This window comes from Oncorhynchus masou, chromosome 32 (genome assembly GCF_036934945.1).
Source record: "Oncorhynchus masou masou isolate Uvic2021 chromosome 32, UVic_Omas_1.1, whole genome shotgun sequence".
In the NCBI taxonomy this organism is placed as follows: domain Eukaryota; kingdom Metazoa; phylum Chordata; class Actinopteri; order Salmoniformes; family Salmonidae; genus Oncorhynchus; species Oncorhynchus masou.
In genome coordinates this window covers 89,150,437-89,172,667 of record NC_088243.1, presented here as the reverse complement: position 1 = coordinate 89,172,667, position 22,231 = coordinate 89,150,437, and positions in this window count along the sequence as shown.

The following is a 22,231-nucleotide window of genomic DNA, read 5'->3' as shown; positions in this document are numbered from 1 at the left end:
ACATTGACTCTGTACTGGTACCCCCTGTATATAGCCTCCACATTGACTCTGTACCTGTACCCCCTGTATATAGCCTCCACATTGACTCTGTACCGGTACCCCCTGTATATAGCCTCCGCATTGACTCTGTACCGGTACCCCCTGTATATAGCCTCCACATTGACTCTGTACCGGTACCCCCTGTATATAGCCTCCACATTGACTCTGTATTGGTACCCCCTGTATATAGCCTCCACATTGACTCTGTACCGGTACCCCCTGTATATAGCCTCCACATTGACTCTGTACCGGTACCCCCTGTATATAGCCTCCACATTGACTCTGTACCGGTACCCCCTGTATATAGCCTCCACATTGACTCTGTACCGGTACCCCCTGTATATAGTCTCCACATTGACTCTGTACCAGTACCCTCTGTATATAGCCTCCACATTGACTCTGTACCTGTACCCCTCTGTATATTGTCTCACTATTGTTATTTTACTGCTGCTCTTTAATATATTGTTATATTTATTCTTCTTATCTTATTTATTTTTAAATAGGGGCTCGTAATTAAGCATTTTAATTCACTGTCAGTTCTATCAACATTGGATTTGATGACAAGGTCTCTTATTCAAAACCAAGCAAGCAACATTTTCGCTCACTTGAATGACTCAGCTGTAAGTTCTGTCATTCATTCATTCTACACATTTAGCCGTCTCTCTGAAGCATTAGGGCAAAAGAGACACCGTGGTGAAGTGCCAGTCCTATTGACTGTGACACAGCTAGAACAGTCACATCAGATGTTCCGTCTGGGTCTAATGATTCTAATTACCAGCTGAAGAGAGCACAGAGACCAGAGATACAATCAACACTGCTGCCTTGCAGGACAACCGCATATATATATATATAAACACACACACACGCACGCACGCACGCACGCACACACACACACACACACACACACACACACACACACACACACACACACACACACACACACACACACACACACACACACACACACACACACACACACACACACACACACACACACACACACACACACACACACACAAACAGACGCACACACAAACAAACAGACACACACACACACACATACACACACACACACACACACACACAAACAGTCACACACACACACAAACAGACACACAGAGTGCTGAGCGTGACCATGGAGCACCAGAGGGTAAACAGACAGAGAGAGGGACAGGGTTTGTCAAACACACACACACACACACACACACACACACACACACTTGCTTCATGTAGAGGTGGGTAAACAGCAGATAGAGGGGTTACTGGCCCAACAACAGCTGTCCAATTAGCTTTGTTTTGATACCCTGAAACACCAACATGACAACCACACACACACACACACACACGCACAGAGACAACCACACACACACACACACACACACACACACACACACACACACACACACACACACTTGTTTCATGTAGAGGTGGGTAAACATCTGACAGAGAGGTTACTGGCCCAACTGAACAGCTGAAACACCAACATGACACACTACTACACCCTAAAATACCATCATGCCACACTGAGACACCGTGAAACACCAACATGCCACACTAGGACACCCTGAAACACCAACATGCCACATTAGGACACCCTGAAACACCAACATGCCACACTGAGACACCGTGAAACACCAACATGCCACACTAGGACACCCTGAAACACCAACATGCCACATTAGGACACCCTGAAACACCAACATGCCACACGGAGACACCCTCAAACACCAACATGCAACACAGAGACACCCTGAAACACCAACATGCCACACAGAGACACCGTGAAACACCAACATGCCACACTAGGACACCCTGAAACACCAACATGACACACTAGGACACCCTGAAACACCAACATGCCACACAGAGACACCCTGAAACACCAACATGCCACACTAGGACACCCTGAAACACCAACATGCCCCACTAGGACACCCTGAAACACCAACATGACACACTAGGACACCCTGAAACACCAACATGCCCCACTAGGACACCCTGAAACACCAACATGCCCCACTAGGACACCCTGAAACACCAACATGTCCCACTAGGACACCCTAAAACACCAACATGCCACACAGAGACACCCTAAAACACCAACATGCCACACTAGGACACCCTGAAACACCAACATGCCCCACTAGGACACCCTGAAACACCAACATGCCCCACTAGGACACCCTGAAACACCAACATGTCCCACTAGGACACCCTGAAACACCAACATGACACACTAGGACACCCTGAAACACCAACATGCCACACAGAGATACCCTGAAACACCAACATGCCCCACTAGGACACCCTGAAACACCATCGTGCCACACGGAGACACCCTGAAACACCAATAAGTTGCCCTGCCCGACGTCGGCCTCTATATCACTGTCTCTTTCTCTTCCCGAGTGTCGAATATTAGCGTCTGGTCCGAGTTTTTTTTTATTTATTTTTTTACCTTTATTTAACCAGTCAAGTCAGTTAAGAACAAATTCTTATTTTCAATGACGGCCTAGGAACAGTGGGTTAACTGCCTGTTGAGCAGTATTCATCCAAATTGAGATTAGTGATGGCTGTTCTGATGGCCAGAAGCTCTTTTTGGTCATAGGCAATGATGGTGGAAACATTATATTCCAGAATATGGAAGATCAGCACAACCCCCCACCCCACCCCCACACACACAAATTAGGATAATGTATCATTTATCATTTCCATGAATGCACATTTTTGAGTAAACAGACAGACAGACAGACAGACAGACAGACAGACAGACAGACAGACAGACAGACTCTGAGCTCAGAGAGAATGAGACAGACTCTCATCATTCCTCTCACTGGTTATATCCTCCTCCTTCTTTGCAGGTAGCCTAGCGGTTAGCGCACTGGGCCAGTAACTGCAAAAAAAAATCACTGGTTCGAATACCCGAGTGGAAAAGGCGAAAAACATCTGTTGATGTGCCCTTAAGCAAAGCACTTAACTCTAATTTGATCCAGGGCTGCCGTCCTACTATGGCTGACCCTCTAAAACATCTAATTTCACTGTAACCTATCTGGTATGTGACAATAAAAAATTTAAAATAAAAATTATCAAACATGTTCTTCTTCTCGAACACAAAGAGATACACACTTTGGTGGAGAACACTGAGTGTGCATCCCTATTGGCCCTGTTTCGAAAGAAATGCACGAGAAAGGGAAGAGGGTACCATTTGGGATGCCTCCTGAATTAATCACACATTGGTCTGTATATGCTATTTATACAAAAGTGTGTGGACACCCCTTCAGATGAGTGCATTCGACTATTTCAGCCATGTTACTGACAGGTGTATACAATTAAGCACACGGCCATGCAATCTCCATAGACAAACATAGGCAGTAGAATGACCTTACTGAAGAGCTCAGTGACTTTCAACGTGGCACCGTCATAGGATGCCACCTTTCCAACAAATAAAGTTAGTCAAAATGTCCGCCCTGCTAGAACTGTAAGTGCTGTTGTTGTGAAGTGGAAACATCTAGGAGCAACAACGGCTCAGCCGCAAAGTGGTAGGCCAGGCAAGATCACAGAACGGGACCCGCCGAGTGGTGAGGCGCGCAGTGAGTAAAAATCATCTGTCCTCGGTTGCAACACTCACTACCGAGTTCCAAACTGCCTCTGGAAGCAACGTCAGCACAAGAAGTGTTTGTCAGGGGGCTTCATGAAAGGTTTTACATGGCCCGAGCAGCCACACACAAGTCTGAGATCACCATGAGCAATGCCAAGGATCAGCCGGAGTGGTGTAAAGCTCACTGGACATCACTGCTCTAGAGGAGATCTGCATGGAGGAATGGGCCAAAATACCAGCAACAGTGTGTGAAAACCTTGAGAAGACTTACAGAAAATGTTTGACCTCTGTCATTGCCAACAAAGGGTATATATTGAGATAAACTTTTGTTATTGACCAAACACTTATTTTCCACCATAATATGCAAATAAATTCATTAAAAATCCTACAATGTGATTTTCTGGATTTTTTTTCTAATTTTGTCTGTCATAGTTTAAGTGTACCTATGATGAAAATTACAGGCCTCTCTCATCTTTTTAAGTGGGAGAACTTGCACAATTTTTGGCTGACTAAATACTTTTTTGCCCCACTGTATATGAATGCTTGGAATATTTCAATTTAGGAGAATGTCTTATAAAATGGGTTCAAATCGTGCATAGTAACCCGAGGTGTAAAAGAGTAAATAATGGCTACTTCTCAGAAGGTTTTAAACTGTCAAGAGGAGTAAAACAAGGTTGTCCACTGTCGCCATATCTATTTATTATGGCCATCGAAATGTTAGCTGTTAAAATCAGATCCAATAATAATATTAAGGGATTAGAAATCCAAGGCTTAAAACAAAGGTTTCATTGTACGCTGATGATTAATGTTTTCTTTTAAAACCACAACTTGGATCCATGGCCTCATAGAGGATCTAGACACATTTTCTAACCTCTCTGGATTACAACCAAATGATGATCAGTGATGATCATATTACATATTGGATCACTAAAAAATATTACTTTTACATTATCGTGTAGTTAACCAATGAAATGGTCTGATGGGGATGTGGACATACTCGGTATTCATATGCCAAAATAAATAAATAATCTCACTACAATACATTTTAAATAAATAGGCCTGTTTAATGTTGTCTGGCTTCCCATTCCAAATAAAATGTATTGTTCATTTATCACATTATTTAAAAAACTGTTTGCTAGGTGTAGGCAAGACCATAAGCAAATAGGTAAATTGGGATATGACTAAAGAGTTAAGCAGGATAAACTGGGATATGACCAAAGAGTTAAGAGATAGATGGGCGGGTTTGAATGGAGCTGAAGGTTGGGACTAATAACAACTAATAACAAGATACCTAAACATACTCTGCCCGTAAAACAAATCTGGGTTGAGAACTTTTTTGAAAGAGCACTGTTTGAAAGATACGGCAAATAGAAATCAAACCGGATGGACATCAGATATAGAAGGGAGAGGTTGAGGGTAGAGGAAGGACATCAGTAATAGATGGGAGAAGTTGAGGGTAGAGGAAGGACATCAGTAATAGATGGGAGAGGGTAGAGGAAGGACATCAGTAATAGATGGGAGAGGGTAGAGGAAGGACATCAGTAATAGATGGTTGAGGGCAGAGGAAGGACATCAGTAATAGATGGTTGAGGGTAGAGGAAGGACATCAGTAATAGATGGTTGAGGGTAGAGGAAGGACATCAGTAATAGATGGTTGGGGGTAGAGGAAGGACATCAGTAATAGATGGGAGAGGTTGAGGGTAGATGAAGGACATCAGTAATAGATGGTTGAGGGTAGAGGAAGGACATCAGTAATAGATGGGAGAAGTTGAGGGTAGAGGAAGGACATCAGTAATAGATGGGAGAGGGTAGAGGAAGGACATCAGTAATAGATGGGAGAGGGTAGAGGAAGGACATCAGTAATAGATGGTTGAGGGCAGAGGAAGGACATCAGTAATAGATGGTTGAGGGTAGAGGAAGGACATCAGTAATAGATGGTTGAGGGTAGAGGAAGGACATCAGTAATAGATGGTTGGGGGTAGAGGAAGGACATCAGTAATAGATGGGAGAGGTTGAGGGTAGATGAAGGACATCAGTAATAGATGGTTGAGGGTAGAGGAAGGACATCAGTAATAGATGGTTGAGGGTAGAGGAAGGACATCAGTAATAGATGGGAGAGGTTGAGGGTAGAGGAAGGACATCAGTAATAGATGGTTGAGGGTAGAGGAAGGACATCAGTAATAGATGGTTGAGGGTAGAGGAAGGACATCAGTAATAGATGGGAGAGGTTGAGGGTAGAGGAAGGACATCAGTAATAGATGGTTGAGGGTAGAGGAAGGACATCAGTAATAGATGGTTGAGGGTAGAGGAAGGACATCAGTAATAGATGGGAGAGGGTAGAGGAAGGACATCAGTAATAGATGGTTGAGGGTAGAGGCAGGACATCAGTAATAGATGGTTGAGGGTAGAGGAAGGACATCAGTAATAGATGGTTGAGGGTAGAGGAAGGACATCAGTAATAGATGGTTGAGGGTAGAGGAAGGACATCAGTAATAGATGGTTGAGGATAGAGGAAGGACATCAGTAATAGATGGGAGAGGTTGAGGGTAGAGGAAGGACATCAGTAATAGATGTTTGAGGGTAGAGGAAGGACATCAGTAATAGATGGTTGAGGGTAGAGGAAGGACATCAGTAATAGATGGTTGAGGGTAGAGGAAGGACATCAGTAATAGATGGTTGAGGGTAGAGGAAGGACATCAGTAATAGATGAGAGAGGTAGAGGAAGGGCATCAGTAATAGATGGGAGAGGTTGAGGGTAGAGGAAGGACATCAGTAATAGATGGTTGAGGGTAGAGGAAGGACATCAGAAATAGAAGGGAGAGGTTGAGGGTAGAGGAAGTACATCAGAAATAGAAGGGAGAGGTTGAGGGTAGAGGAAGGACATGAGTAAAAATAAACAAAATAGATCTATTGTAAAATAGACTGTTCAAAAATGTATTTACTGTAGTATGTATATGCTGGAAATACAGGCCTAATCCTTGTTGTTCACCAGTTTGCTACATTTGGGGGAGGGGTGGTGGGTTGGAAGGAAATAAAGTAATATACAGTATATACTGTATATATATGTATATTGTATATTTATGTATATTTATACAGTTCCAGTGCCACACACTTTTGACTGGTACTGTGTGGTACTGGTACTGAATAAATATATATACATATTATTATTAAACATATATAAAAATATATATATATATGTATATTTATACAGTACCAGTACCACACAATACCAGTCAAAAGTTTGGACACACATAGTCATTCCAGGGTTTTTCTTTATTTTTACTATTTTCTACAGTGTTGTATAGAAGTGAAGACATATATATGCCAAAAAATACATTGGTCATTGGAAATAATGCAGACACATACATTGATGGAAGCTACAATCTATATGTGATATTAAACCCTCTGAAAAATATATATAATAAACAAATGTTTATTAAAGAGTGGCTGGCCATTCTCTTCTTCTCTCTTCATTGTTGTGACAGACTAAGGTCCTTTCCAGGTAGTGTTTATGTACCTCATTGTGATAGACTAGGGTCATTTCCAGGGTGTGTTTTTGTACCTCATTGTGATAGACTAGGGTCAGTTCCAGGTAGTGTTTATGTACCTCATTGTGATAGACTAGGGCCATTTCCAGGGTGTGTTTATGTACCTCATTGTGATAGACTAGGGTCCTTTCCAGGTAGTGTTTATGTACCTCATTGTGATAGACTAGGGTCATTTCCAGGGTGTGTTTATGTACCTCATTGTGATAGACTAGGGTCATTTCCAGGGTGTGTTTATGTACCTCATTGTGATAGACTAGGGTAATTTCCAGGGTGTGTTTATGTACCTCATTGTGATAGACTAGGGTCATTTCCAGGTAGTGTTTATGTACCTCATTGTGATAGACTAGGGTCATTTCCAGGGTGTGTTTATGTACCTCATTGTGATAGACTAGGGTCATTTCCAGGTAGTGTTTATGTACCTCATTGTGATAGACTAGGGTCATTTCCAGGTAGTGTTTATGTACCTCATTGTGATAGACTAGGGTCATTTCCAGGTAGTGTTTATGTACCTCATTGTGATAGACTAGGGTCATTTCCAGGGTGTGTTTATGTACCTCATTGTGATAGACTAGGGTCATTTCCAGGTAGTGTTTATGTACCTCATTGTGATAGACTAGGGTAATTTCCAGGGTGTGTTTATGTACCTCATTGTGATAGACTAGGGTAATTTCCAGGGTGTGTTTATGTACCTCATTGTGATAGACTAGGGTCCTTTCCAGGTAGTGTTTATGTACCTCATTGTGATAGACTAGGGTAATTTCCAGGGTGTGTTTATGTACCTCATTGTGATAGACTAGGGTCCTTTCCAGGGTGTGTTTATGTACCTCATTATGATAGACTAGGGTCCTTTCCAGGTAGTGTTTATGTACCTCATTGTGATAGACTAGGGTCATTTCCAGGTAGTGTTTATGTACCTCATTGTGATAGACTAGGGTCCTTTCCAGGGTGTGTTTATGTACCTCATTATGATAGACTAGGGTCCTTTCCAGGTAGTGTTTATGTACCTCATTGTGATAGACTAGGGTCATTTCGAGGTAGTGTTTATGTACCTCATTGTGATAGACTAGGGTCATTTCGAGGTAGTGTTTATGTACCTCATTGTGATAGACTAGGGTCATTTCCAGGTACATTTTACATTTAAGTCATTTAGCAGACGCTCTTATCCAGAGCGACTTACAAATTGGTGAATTCACATAACATGTGATTTGATCATGTACAATACAAAAGACCGCGTGTATTCTTTATTCTACCTGGAGTCTGAGAAACCAACGACGCATCAATCTAAAAACAAGAGAAAGAGGCATAATAATAACAACATACATGAAAGGAGAGCGACAGCAGTGGGGAGTGTAGTCCCTGGGTCTGTAGAGTACACTACAGCACCTGGAACGAGCCTGCATACATCCTAAATAGCACCCTATTCCCTATATAGTGCACTACTTTTGATCAGAGGGTTATGGGCCAAGGGGCCAACGGTAGTGCACTATAAAAGGAATAGGGTGCCATTGAGGAGGCATAAAGGCTTTTTTCCAGGTGCTGTAATCTACTAGAGCACCTGCATGATAAAAGCCTGCTTTAATATCTGACATAAAGCCAGAGGCTGCCAATGATACGGTCCACCGACTGTCATCTATTACACAAATATTTAACAGGCATGTCTACTATCAGCGTGGATCTTTATTTTGCCGTAGACATTTACAGTAAATAAGGATTATACACAAAGGGCAATAAATAAATAGAGAGAGGGTTGTATGTATGCGGTTTTTGATGTAGTAACGCTATTTCTCCACTAGGGGGCAACACAGTTATGGTAGATTAGGATGAGTACACAAGAAAGTTAGAGTAATGAAGAGAATAAGAAAAACACCATATGACTGTATTTGTTTTTATGAACACATACAATTTAATTTAGACATCTCTGTCTATTTATTATTTTATATATGGACTATGAACGTTTTATGCATATCTATATGTGTTGTTGGTTTGGACGTCATGCTAGAGCACTACCATGGGAAGTGAGGTGACATTGTGTGAAGAGAGCAGACAGTGGAGGAAAAAAAAACACAACGTCATCTGGCCAAAAATAACCACATCTAGCATATCTATTCAATCTGAATTGATTTACCAGGTGCCCCTTGATGTCTGACATTAACACAATGTAAATGATGTCTAGCGTTAACCTAAATGAAGAGACGCAAGCTAAAGCAGACAGGAGAATACAGTGTTCTTCTACCAGTCTGTTGTTCTTTTTCCCAGTTAAGAATCACAATGCTCTTGCTATGTGCTGTAATATGTCAACAAGTCTTCAAACAAGTTGAGCCTTGAAGTGCTACTGTGCTAAGTGCATCCCATTGCTTCATGGGCCGTCAAAAAACGATGCAGGCAGAGATGTGGGACACGTGCCGGCATCTTGGTGAGATTGACGCTAAGAGAATTTTGACCGGCGCTCCTCTCTGTTATATTGGCAAATGTTCAGTCACTCTGAAAGGAGTGACTGGACAGGGGTGGTAGGTAGCCTAGTGGTTAGAGGGGGAGGTATGTAGCCTAGTGGTTAGAGGGGGAGGCAGGTAGCCTAGTGGTTAGAGGGGGTGGTATGTAGCCTACTGGTTAGAGGCTGGAGGCAGCCTAGTGGGTAGAGGGGGAGGCAGGTAGCCTAGTGGGTAGAGGGGGGAGGCAGGTAGCCTAGTGGTTATGGGGGGAGGTAAGTAGCCTAGTGGTTATGGGGGGGGAGGCAGGTAGCCTATTGGTTAGAGGGGGAGGCAGGTAGCCTAGTGATTAGAGGAGGGAGGCAGGTAGCCTAGTGGTTAGAGGAGGGAGGCAGGTAGCCTAGTGGTTAGAGGAGGGAGGCAGGTAGCCTAGTGGTTAGAGGGGGAGGCAGGTAGCCTATTGGTTAGAGGGTGGAGGCAGGTAGCCTAGTGGTTAGAGGGGGAGGCAGGTAGCCTAGTGGTTAGAGGGTGGAGGCAGGTAGCCTAGTGGTTAGAGGGGGGAGGCAGGTAGCCTAGTGTTTAGAGGGGAGAGGTAAGTAGCCTAGTGGTTAGAGGGGAAGGCAGGTAGCCTAGTGGTTAGAGGGGAAGGCAGGTAGCCGAGTGGTTCGAGGGGGGAGGCAGGTAGCCGAGTGGTTCGAGGGGGGAGGCAGGCAGCCCAGTGGTTAGAAGGGGAGGCAGGTAGCCTAGTGGTCAGAGGGGAAGGCAGGTAGCCTAGTGGTTAGAGGGGAAGGCAGGTAGCCTAGTGGTTAGAGGGAGAAGTTAAGTAGCCAAGTGGTCAGAGGGGGAGGCAGGTAGCCTAGTGGTTAGAGGCGGGAGGTAGGAAGCCTAGTGGTTAGAGGGGGAAGGTAAGTAGCCTAGTGGTTAGGGGGAGAAGGTAAGTAGCCTAGTGGTTAGGGGGGGTGGCAGGTAGCCTAGTGGTTAGAGGGGGAGGCAGGTAGCCTAGTGGTTAGAGGGGAGGCAGGTAGCCTAGTGGTTAGAGGGGGAGGCAGGTAGCCTAGTGGTTAGAGGGGGAGGCAGGTAGCCTAGTGGTTAGAGGGGGAGGCAGGTAGCCTAGTGGTTAGAGGGGGGAGGTAGGTAGCCTAGTGGTTAGAGGGGGGAGGTAGGTAGCCTAGTGGTTAGAGGGAGGAGGTAAGTAGCCTAGTGGTTAGAGGGGGAGGCAGGTAGCCTAGTGGTTAGAGGGGGAGGCAGGTGGCCTAGTGGTTAGAGGGGGAGGCAGGTGGCCTAATGGTTAGAGGGGGAGGCAGGTGGCCTAGTGGTTAGAGGGGAGGCAGGTGGCCTAGTGGTTAGAGGGGAGGCAGGTAGCCTAGTGGTTAGAGGGGAGGCAGGTAGCCTAGTGGTTAGAGGGGAGGCAGGTAGCCTAGTGGTTAGAGGGGGAGGCAGGTGGCCTAGTGGTTAGAGGGGGAGGCAGGTGGCCTAGTGGTTAGAGGGGGAGGCAGGTGGCCTAGTGGTTAGAGGGGGAGGCAGGTAGCCTAGTGGTTAGAGGGGGAGGCAGGTGGCCTAGTGGTTAGAGGGGGAGGCAGGTGGCCTAGTGGTTAGAGGGGGAGGCAGGTGGCCTAGTGGTTAGAGGGAGAAGGTAAGTAGACTAGTGGTTAGAGGGAGAAGATAAGTAGCCTAGTGGTTAGAGGGGGTGGCAGGTAGTCTAGTGGTTAGAGGGGGAGGCAGGTGGCCTAGTGGTTAGAGGGAGAAGGTAAGTAGCCTAGTGGTTAGAGGGGGAGGCAGGTAGCCTTGTGGTTAGAGGAGGAGGCAGGTAGCCTATTGGTTAGAGGGGGAGGCAGGTAGCCTATTGGTTAGAGGGGGAGGCATGTAGCCTAGTGGTTTTAGGGGGAGGCAGGTAGCCTAGTGGTTAGAGGAGGGAGGCAGGTAGCCTAGTGGTTAGAGGGGGGAGGCAGGTAGCCTAGTGGTTAGAGGGGGAGGCAGGTAGCCTATTGGTTAGAGGGGGAGGCAGGTGGCCTAGTGGTTAGAGGGGGAGGCAGGTGGCCTAGTGGTTAGAGGGGGAGGCAGGTAGCCTAGTGGTTAGAGGGGGAGGCAGGTAGCCTAGTGGTTAGAGGGGGAGGCAGGTGGCCTAGTGGTTAGAGGGGGAGGCAGGTGGCCTAGTGGTTAGAGGAGGGAGGCAGGTGGCCTAGTGGTTAGAGGGGGAGGCAGGTAGCCTAGTGGTTAGAGGGGGAGGCATGTAGCCTAGTGGTTAGAGGGGAGGCAGGTAGCCTAGTGGTTAGAGGGGGAGGCAGGTAGCCTAGTGGTTAGAGGGGGAGGCAGGTAGCCTAGTGGTTAGAGGAGGGAGGCAGGTAGCCTAGTGGTTAGAGGGGAGGCAGGTAGCCTAGTGGTTAGAGGGGGAGGCAGGTAGCCTAGTGGTTAGAGGGGAGGCAGGTGGCCTAGTGGTTAGAGGGGAGGCAGGTGGCCTAGTGGTTAGAGGGGGAGGCAGGTGGCCTAGTGGTTAGAGGGGAGGCAGGTGGCCTAGTGGTTAGAGGGGAAGGCAGGTAGCCGAGTGGTTAGAGGGGAAGGCAGGTAGCCGAGTGGTTAGAGGGGGGAGGCAGGTAGCCTAGTGGTTAGAGGGGGAGGTAGGTAGCCTAGTGGTTAGAGGGAGAAGGTAAGTAGCCTAGTGGTTAGAGGGAGAAGGTAAGTAGCCTAGTGGTTAGAGGGGGAGGCAGGTAGCCTAGTGGTTAGAGGGAGAAGATAAGTAGCCTAGTGGTTAGAGGGGGAGGCAGGTAGCCTAGTGGTTAGAGGGGGAGGCAGGTGGCCTAGTGGTTAGAGGGAGAAGTTAAGTAGCCTAGTGGTTAGAGGGGGAGGCAGGTAGCCTAGTGGTTAGAGGGAGAAGGTAAGTGGCCTAGTGGTTAGAGGGGGGAGGCAGGTGGCCTAGTGGTTAGAGGGGAGGCAGGTGGCCTAGTGGTTAGAGGGGAGGCAGGTGGCCTAGTGGTTAGAGGGGGAGGCAGGTAGCCTAGTGGTTAGAGGGGAAGGCAGGTAGCCGAGTGGTTCGAGGGGGGAGGCAGGCAGCCCAGTGGTTAGAAGGGGAGGCAGGTAGCCTAGTGGTCAGAGGGGAAGGCAGGTAGCCTAGTGGTCAGAGGGGAAGGCAGGTAGCCTAGTGGTCAGAGGGGAAGGCAGGTAGCCTAGTGGTTAGAGGGAGAAGTTAAGTAGCCTAGTGGTCAGAGGGGGAGGCAGGTAGCCTAGTGGTTAGAGGCGGGAGGTAGGTAGCCTAGTGGTTAGAGGGGGAAGGTAAGTAGCCTAGTGGTTAGGGGGAGAAGGTAAGTAGCCTAGTGGTTAGGGGGGGGTGGCAGGTAGCCTAGTGGTTAGAGGGGGAGGCAGGTAGCCTAGTGGTTAGAGGGAGAAGGTAAGTGGCCTAGTGGTTAGAGGGGGAGGCAGGTGGCCTAGTGGTTAGAGGGGGAGGCAGGTGGCCTAATGGTTAGAGGGGAGGCAGGTGGCCTAGTGGTTAGAGGGGGAGGCAGGTGGCCTAGTGGTTAGAGGGGGAGGCAGGTAGCCTAGTGGTTAGAGGGGGAGGCAGGTAGCCTAGTGGTTAGAGGGGGAGGCAGGTAGCCTAGTGGTTAGAGGGGGAGGCAGGTGGCCTAGTGGTTAGAGGGGGAGGCAGGTGGCCTAGTGGTTAGAGGGGAGGCAGGTAGCCTAGTGGTTAGAGGGGGAGGCAGGTAGCCTAGTGGTTAGAGGGGGAGGCAGGTGGCCTAGTGGTTAGAGGGGAGGCAGGTGGCCTAGTGGTTAGAGGGGGAGGCAGGTGGCCTAGTGGTTAGAGGGAGAAGGTAAGTAGACTAGTGGTTAGAGGGAGAAGATAAGTAGCCTAGTGGTTAGAGGGGGTGGCAGGTAGTCTAGTGGTTAGAGGGGGAGGCAGGTGGCCTAGTGGTTAGAGGGGGAGGCAGGTAGCCTAGTGGTTAGAGGGAGAAGGTAAGTAGCCTAGTGGTTAGAGGGGGAGGCAGGTAGCCTTGTGGTTAGAGGAGGAGGCAGGTAGCCTATTGGTTAGAGGGGGAGGCAGGTAGCCTATTGGTTAGAGGCGGAGGCATGTAGCCTAGTGGTTAGAGGGGGAGACAGGTAGCCTAGTGGTTAGAGGAGGGAGGCAGGTAGCCTAGTGGTTAGAGGGGGAGGCAGGTAGCCTAGTGGTTAGAGGGGGAGGCAGGTAGCCTATTGGTTAGAGGGGGAGGCAGGTGGCCTAGTGGTTAGAGGGGGAGGCAGGTGGCCTAGTGGTTAGAGGGGGAGGCAGGTGGCCTAGTGGTTAGAGGGGGAGGCAGGTAGCCTAGTGGTTAGAGGGGGAGGCAGGTGGCCTAGTGGTTAGAGGGGGAGGCAGGTGGCCTAGTGGTTAGAGGAGGGAGGCAGGTGGCCTAGTGGTTAGAGGGGGAGGCAGGTGGCCTAGTGGTTAGAGGGGGAGGCAGGTGGCCTAGTGGTTAGAGGGGGAGGCAGGTGGCCTAGTGGTTAGAGGGGAAGGCAGGTAGCCGAGTGGTTAGAGGGGGAGGCAGGTAGCCTAGTGGTTAGAGGGGGGAGGTAGGTAGCCTAGTGGTTAGAGGGAGAAGGTAAGTAGCCTAGTGGTTAGAGGGAGAAGGTAAGTAGCCTAGTGGTTAGAGGGGGAGGCAGGTAGCCTAGTGGTTAGAGGGAGAAGATAAGTAGCCTAGTGGTTAGAGGGGGAGGCAGGTAGCCTAGTGGTTAGAGGGGGAGGCAGGTGGCCTAGTGGTTAGAGGGGGAGGCAGGTGGCCTAGTGGTTAGAGGGGGAGGCAGGTAGCCGAGTGGTTAGAGGGGGGAGGCAGGTAGCCTAGTGGTTAGAGGGAGAAGATAAGTAGCCTAGTGGTTAGAGGGGGAGGCAGGTAGCCTAGTGGTTAGAGGGGGAGGCAGGTGGCCTAGTGGTTAGAGGGAGAAGGTAAGTAGCCTAGTGGTTAGAGGGAGAAGGTAAGTAGCCTAGTGGTTAGAGGGGGAGGCAGGTAGCCTAGTGGTTAGAGGGGGAGGCAGGTGGCCTAGTGGTTAGAGGGGGAGGCAGGTAGCCTAGTGTTTAGAGGGGGAGGCAGGTAGCCTAGTGGTTAGAGGGGGAGGCAGGTAGCCTAGTGGTTAGAGGGAGAAGGTAAGTGGCCTAGTGGTTAGAGGGGGAGGCAGGTGGCCTAGTGGTTAGAGGGGGAGGCAGGTGGCCTAGTGGTTAGAGGGGGAGGCAGGTGGCCTAGTGGTTAGAGGGGGAGGCAGGTGGCCTAGTGGTTAGAGGGGGAGGCTGGTAGCCTAGTGGTTAGAGGGGGAGGCAGGTAGCCTAGTGGTTAGAGGGAGAAGGTAAGTAGCCTAGTGGTTAGAGGGAGAAGGTAAGTAGCCTAGTGGTTAGAGGGAGAAGGTAAGTAGCCTAGTGGTTAGAGGGGGAGGCAGGTAGCCTAGTGGTTAGAGGGGGAGGCAGGTAGCCTAGTGGTTAGAGGGAGAAGATAAGTAGCCTAGTGGTTAGAGGGGGAGGCAGGTAGCCTAGTGGTTAGAGGGGGAGGCAGGTAGCCTAGTGGTTAGAGGGAGAAGGTAAGTAGCCTAGTGGTTAGAGGGAGAAGGTAAGTAGCCTAGTGGTTAGAGGGGGAGGCAGGTAGCCTAGTGGTTAGAGGGGGAGGCAGGTAGCCTAGTGGTTAGAGGGGGAGGCAGGTAGCCTAGTGGTTAGAGGGGGAGGCAGGTAGCCTAGTGGTTAGAGGGGGAGGCAGGTAGCCTAGTGGTTAGAGGGGGAGGCAGGTAGCCTAGTGGTTAGAGGGGGAGGCAGGTAGCCTAGTGGTTAGAGGGGGGGGCAGGTGGCCTAGTGGTTAGAGGGGGAGGCAGGTAGCCTAGTGGTTAGAGGGGGAGGCAGGTAGCCTATTGGTTAGAGGGGAGGCAGGTAGCCTAGTGGTTAGAGGGGGAGGCAGGTAGCCTAGTGGTTAGAGGGGGAGGCAGGTAGCCTAGTGGTTAGAGGGGGAGGCAGGTAGCCTAGTGGTTAGAGGGGGAGGCAGGTAGCCTAGTGGTTAGAGGGGAGGCAGGTAGCCTAGTGGTTAGAGGGGGAGGCAGGTAGCCTAGTGGTTAGAGGGGGAGGCAGGTAGCCTAGTGGTTAGAGGGGAGGCAAGTAGCCTAGTGGTTAGAGGGGGAGGCAGGTAGCCTAGTGGTTAGAGGGGAGGCAGGTAGCCTAGTGGTTAGAGGGGGAGGCAGGTAGCCTAGTGGTTAGAGGGGAGGCAGGTAGCCTAGTGGTTAGAGGGGGAGGCAGGTAGCCTAGTGGTTAGAGGGGGGCAGGTGGCCTAGTGGTTAGAGGGGGAGGCAGGTAGCCTATTGGTTAGAGGGGGAGGCAGGTAGCCTAGTGGTTAGAGGGGGGAGGCAGGTAGCCTAGTGGTTAGAGGGGGAGGCAGGTAGCCTAGTGGTTAGAGGGGGAGGCAGGTAGCCTAGTGGTTAGAGGGGGAGGCAGGTAGCCTAGTGGTTAGAGGGAGAGGCAGGTGGCCTAGTGGTTAGAGGGGGAGGCAGGTAGCCTAGTGGAGATCACATCATCTGTGGATATGTTGCGTGTCAAACGGGTTAGATTACAATATTACGTATTAGTATTAGAAGAATTAGTATTAGAAGTAATACCAGAGAATCTGTTTTGATGAAAAAGCCTTTAATAGCGTAGCAAAAGTTTAAAAAAGACGGATTCGTGAAATTGCTCTATCCGAAATGATGCGGTTGCATGAGGCTTGGTGATCTCAGAATCAGTAGAAGATTAAACAAACAGTTAAATGGGAAACATAATCAAAAACAGAAGCATGAGGGATGAGTGACTCGCTCATTTCTGGCTTTCGTTCAAAATAAGTTACGCTATAATGCAGGGTTAAAGACACATTCCGTCTCGTTGTCTTCGGCATCTCTCTCCGCTCACTACAGCTAATTTTGTATGAATTATTATGTGGATTATAATGAATTAATACATTTTGTTGGGGTTGATGCATTTTTTTTATAGGGAAAATCAGATCTGTGATATTGAGTATAGAAATATACAATTTTAAAGGTCTTATTAAGCATCGAATATATTGCTGGTTTGCCCATTTTTGTCCTTTAGGCTACACCTTACAATATCACTCATCTCTGACTGACCTGCAGCATCTATCAGTAGTCTAAACAAATTGGGGGGGATTTGTCACACCTAGCCGAGCTCTTATATTACCCTTTTGTGAATTAATGGAGGTGTGAATGTTTCTGTCCGAGAGTCTCTCTCCTATCACGCTACTACAGTCCTGCATCAGGCCCAACAAACAAACGAAAACAGCTGGCAGTTGGCACTGGAGTTGAGAGAGAAATTTGGTAAATACAATGGCGCAATTACACTTGACATGTGGACTGATCCTTTTCTAAAGATAGGATACGTGTGCCTTACAGCCCATTACATAAACGAAGAAGCGATGTTATCCAAAACAGCAGATATTGTGGATCTTGTTGATTCTGTCACATCCTGATCTGTTTCACCTGTCTTGTGCTTGTCCGGGGAAGCAACGAGGGATGTGGAGGACTTTTGTCACCGCTGTGACAACTGCACAGCGAGAAAGGGCCCCCCAGGCCTCTCATGCTCAGCTCCAACAGTTCCCAGTGGGGGCTCCCATGGAGAGGGTGGGAGTGGATGTCGTTGGGCCGTTCCCCACCACAGACAGTGGAAACTGCTCGGTGCTCACGGCCACGGACTATTTCACAAAATGTCCCGAGGCCTATGCTCTGCCTGACCAGGAGGCAGGCTACACTAGACCCACCCAGCCACCCAGCCGAGACCACCGTCAACGTCCTGACAAGCGAGGATGTTCAGCAGGTTTGGAGCTGCGGAGTCCATCCACAGCGCCCAAGGCAGAAACGTTGAGTCCTGTGTGTTCGCCACCATGTGTGAGAGGCTGGGTATGTCCCGCACTACTCCTCTCCATCCTCAAAGTGATGGCCTTGTGGAGCGCTTCAACTAAGAGCTTGGACAGCAGCTGGCCATCGTCCTTGCCAAACACCAGCGTGACTGGAACAAGCACTTTCCCATGGTGCTCACGGCATGCCGCTCCGCTGTCCGCAGCTCTGCGGAAATGGCATTTGGTCAGCTCCTGGATAGCCCTCATGTTCCCCAGGGGGCGGAGTATACCCGGAGACTCCAGGACCTCCTGGAGACAGCCCACAGGGCTAGCCCCTGCCACAAATGGAGCCCCCTGTTTCATATCTGGACACTCTGTGACCATCACGGCCACGCAGGGAAAAGAGACCTCCAGGTCGCCCCAGAGACTTTGTTTGTTCCCTCGGGAACGAGGGACTTTGTGGTGGGGGGGGGGTGGGGGCTGTGTAGCGACCCGCACAGACAGCTGTGTGTTATGTGTTAGGCTATTAGTGGGTTGTGTTGTACTTACCAGTTCCCAGGGCTTGCGGGGTCCGACGTGCCAATCAACCTGCTATCTGCCAATCACGGGGATGCTAGGAATGTTCTGATGCCGGGCATCCTGGTGGTTGGCGGAGTAGCGTGGAGGGGGTGGGGCATTGGAAGTTAAGGCCAGGTTTAGCCATTGTTCTCTCTCTTGCGTCTGGCCTTCACAAGAGAAGGTCACGGTTGTTTTACAGGGTGTCCTTGTAACGGCGTTCTTCGTTTGTTGCAAGAGAGTCGGACCAAAATGCAGCGTGTTGGTTACTCATGTTGTTTAATGAAACAAATGACGAATACATGAAAATACTGAGACAAAATACAAAACAACAAAACAACAAAACGGAGTACAGCCTATCTGGTGAAACTACACAGAGACAGGAACAATCACCCGCGAAATACACCGTGAAACCCAGGCTACCTAAATACGGTTCCCCATCAGAGACAACGAGAATCACCTGACTCTGATTGAGAACCGCCTCAGGCAGCCAAACCTAAACTAAACACACCCCTAATCAACCACAATCCCAATGCCTACAAAAACCCCAATACGACAACACAACAACATAAACCCATGTCACACCCTGGCCTGACCAACTAATTAACTAAAACACAAAATACTAAGACCAAGGCGTGACAGTCCTTCATTTACTTGCCGTGGGCTACGGCCAAACAGTATCCTGTGTGAAGTTGGTTTAACAGCCCTTCACTGACATAGAGGTAGGTTATTTAAAGAGTGCATGGTGGGTGGAGGATTTGACAGACAAATCTATGGATATAACAGCAGCCTAATTGAATCTGTCAAACAGGTAGGCCAACCAGGTAGGCCTACAGGGCAGAGTCAGAAAGGTTCAGAATGGCAGGCAGGCAGGCAGGCTCGGGGTCAGGGCAGGCAGAGGTCAGTAATCCAGTACAGAGTCAGAAAGGTTCAGAATGGCAGGCAGGCTCAGGGTCAGGGCAGGCAGAGGTCAGTAATCCAGTACAGAGTCAGAAAGGTTCAGAATGGCAGGCAGGCAGGCTCTGGGTCAGGGCAGGCAGAGGTCAGTAATCCAGGACAGAGTCAGAAAGGTTCAGAATGGCAGGCAGGCTCGGGGTCAGGGCAGGCAGAGGTCAGTAATCCAGGACAGAGTCAGAAAGGTTCAGAATGGCAGGCAGGCAGGCAGGCTCGGGGTCAGGGCAGGCAGAGGTCAGTAATCCAGGACAGAGTCAGAAAGGTTCAGAATGGCAGGCAGGCAGGCTCAGGCTCAGGGTCAGGGCAGGCAGAGGTCAGTAATTCAGGGCAGAGTCAGAAAGCTACCGAACGGCAGGCAGGCTCGGCAAGCAGGCGCGGCGTCAGGACAGGCAGAATGGTCAAAACCGGAAGAAGTAGAAAACAGGGACTAGAGTGAACAGGAATAGGGTATAAAACACGCTGGTAGGCTTGACGACACAAGACTAACTGGCAACAGATGAATAGAAAACACAGGTTCAAATGCACATGTGATAATGGGAACAATCACAAGACAGGTGAAACTATCTAGATCATTTTTATAGTGGAGATCAAGTTCATTACTTCCTGGCTGGGCTGGTGAGACAGTGGATGGCGCGCAGTCAGATGGAACAGAGTAAATAGGCATTTCAACGTCATCAATGTATTTGTAACTTGTGGAATAGACACTGGAATGCGATTTCAACCAATCATATAGAACGTTCCATATCTATCTATCTAGAGTCCTTTATTGTAATATAGAATGTCCCAGATCTATCTATCTATCTATCTAACTATCTATCTATACTATCTATCTATCTAGAGTCCTTTATTGTAATATAGAATATTCCATATCTATCTATCTGGAGTCCTTTACTGTAATATAGAACGTACCAGATCTATCTGATTGTCATGCCCTGGCCATAGAGAGGCTTTTTATTCTCTATTTTGGTTAGGCCAGGGTGTGACTAGGGTGGGCATTCCATTACCTTTTTTCTATGTTTTGTATTTCTATGTCTTGGCCTGGTATGGTTCTCAATCAGGGACAGCTGTCTATCGTTGTCTCTGATTGAGAACCATACTTAGGTACCCCCCCCCCACCTGTTTTGTGGGGAGTTAACGTTGACTTTGTTCAGGGCACATAGCCCAAAGCTTCACGGGGTTGGTTTTGTGCTTTGTTTTGTCTGCGTCATTTTTAGTAAAAAGAAAATGTACGCTTACCATGCTGCACCTTGGTCGAGTCCTTCAGCCTGCCGTGACACTGATGTTGTACTGCTTATCTTATCACAACACTATGACATCCATTTGAGATCCGAGATGCCAAGTCAAATTATTTATAAAAGGATATCTTTGTGTGTTTTTGTTTGACATCATTATTGTTGCCACAAGCAGACTTTCCAACAAAACTATGGACTCTAGCATTAGGTTTTTTATTATTTTTTATTTTATTTATCTGTTATTTTACCAGGTAAGTTGACTGAGAACACATTCTCATTTGCAGCAACAACCTGGGGAATAGTTACAGGGGAGATCAAGGGGATGAATGAGCCAATTGTAAACTGGGGATTATTAGGTGACCATGATGGTTTGAGGGCCAGATTGGGAATTTAGCCAGGACACCGGGGTTAACACCCCTACTCTTACGATAAGTGCCATGAGATCTTTAGTGACCACAGAGAGTCAGGACACCCATTTAACGTCCCATCTGAAAGACGGTACCCTTACACAGGGCAGTGTCCCCAATCACTGCCCTAGGGCATTGGGATATTCAAGGTTACAGCATTATGTATATATTAGGATCCCCATTAGCTGTTGTGAAAGCAGCAGCTGCTCTCCCCGTGGTCCACACAAAACACTGAAACATGACATAACACAGAACATGAATAGCCAAGAACAGAACTACATACATTTAAAAATAGGAATAATTAAGGTTTATAAAGAATTTACAGATGCTGGATCTTAATTTGAGCCAGTTTGCTACAGCAGGAAAATAATCCTGCAGCAACAGGACATTTCAATTATGATGTGGATTATAATTCATGGACATTTTTGTTGGGGTTGATACATTTTTCATTAGTGCAAATCAAGTCTAAAATTTGAAAGTGGAAATGACAAATTATTGAATAATTTAAGAAAATCAAATACACCAGAAATTTGCATTTCCTGTTGTGGAGGGACATTCTCAGCAACAAAATAATGATCAAATGAAGATCCTACGTCTGTATTTGGTGCTTCACTGCCGCTTCAATAACACTACCAATTGCCTCTCAAAACATCTCCATCCGATATTAATCACATGTTTTAAACTCAAGGACAATATCCATAATGTTTCTCTACGAAACTGAACATCAACGTTAGGGTAGAGATGAGGCCAGCAATAGACTTGGGGAAAGTTCAGGCCTAGAGCAATTGTTTGGGGGGGGCTGCGTGACTTACATGTTCAAACGTGTGTGTGTGTGTGTGTGAGTGAGTGCGCGTGTGTGTGACAGAGAGAGGGAGGGAGATTGGGAGAGAGAGTGAGACGGAGACATCATATGACAACCTAAGCATGAGATGTTATCAGCCGTGAGTAAGACAGCAATGTCTACTGTTTAGTGAACTTGTTTTCTCTCTCTCTCTCTCTCTCTCTCTCTCTCTCTCTCTCTCTCTCTCTCTCTGTGTCTCTCTGTGTCTGTGTCTCTCTCTCTCTCTCTCTCTCTCTCTCTCTCTCTCTCTCTCTCTCTCTCTCTCTCTCTCTCTCTAATTGCCTATAATTTCCACCTGTTGTCTATACCATTTGCATAACAGCATGTGAAATGTATTGTCAATCAGCGTTGCTTCCTTAGTGGACAGTTTGATTTCACAGAAGTGTGATTGACTTGGAGTTAGATTGTGTTGTTTAAGTGTTCCCTTTATTTTTTGGAGCAGTGTATATATATATAGTGGGGCAAAAAAGTCAGCCACCAATTGTGCAAGTTCTCCCACTTAAAAAGACGAGAGAGGCCTGTAATTTTCATCATAGGTACACTTCAACTATGACAGACAAAATGAGAAAGAAAATCCAGAAAATCACATTGTAGGATTTAAAAAAATAATTTTTTTTGCAAATTATGGTGGAAAATAAGTATTTGGTCAATAACAAAAGTCTCTCAATACTTTGTTATATACCCTTTGTTGGCCATGACAGAGGTCAAACGTTTTCTGTAAGTCTTCACAAGGTTTTCACACACGGTTGCTGGTATTTTGGCCCATTCCTGCATGCAGATCTCGTCTAGAGCAGTGATGTTTACTGTGTAAGTCTGCGGAAGGGGG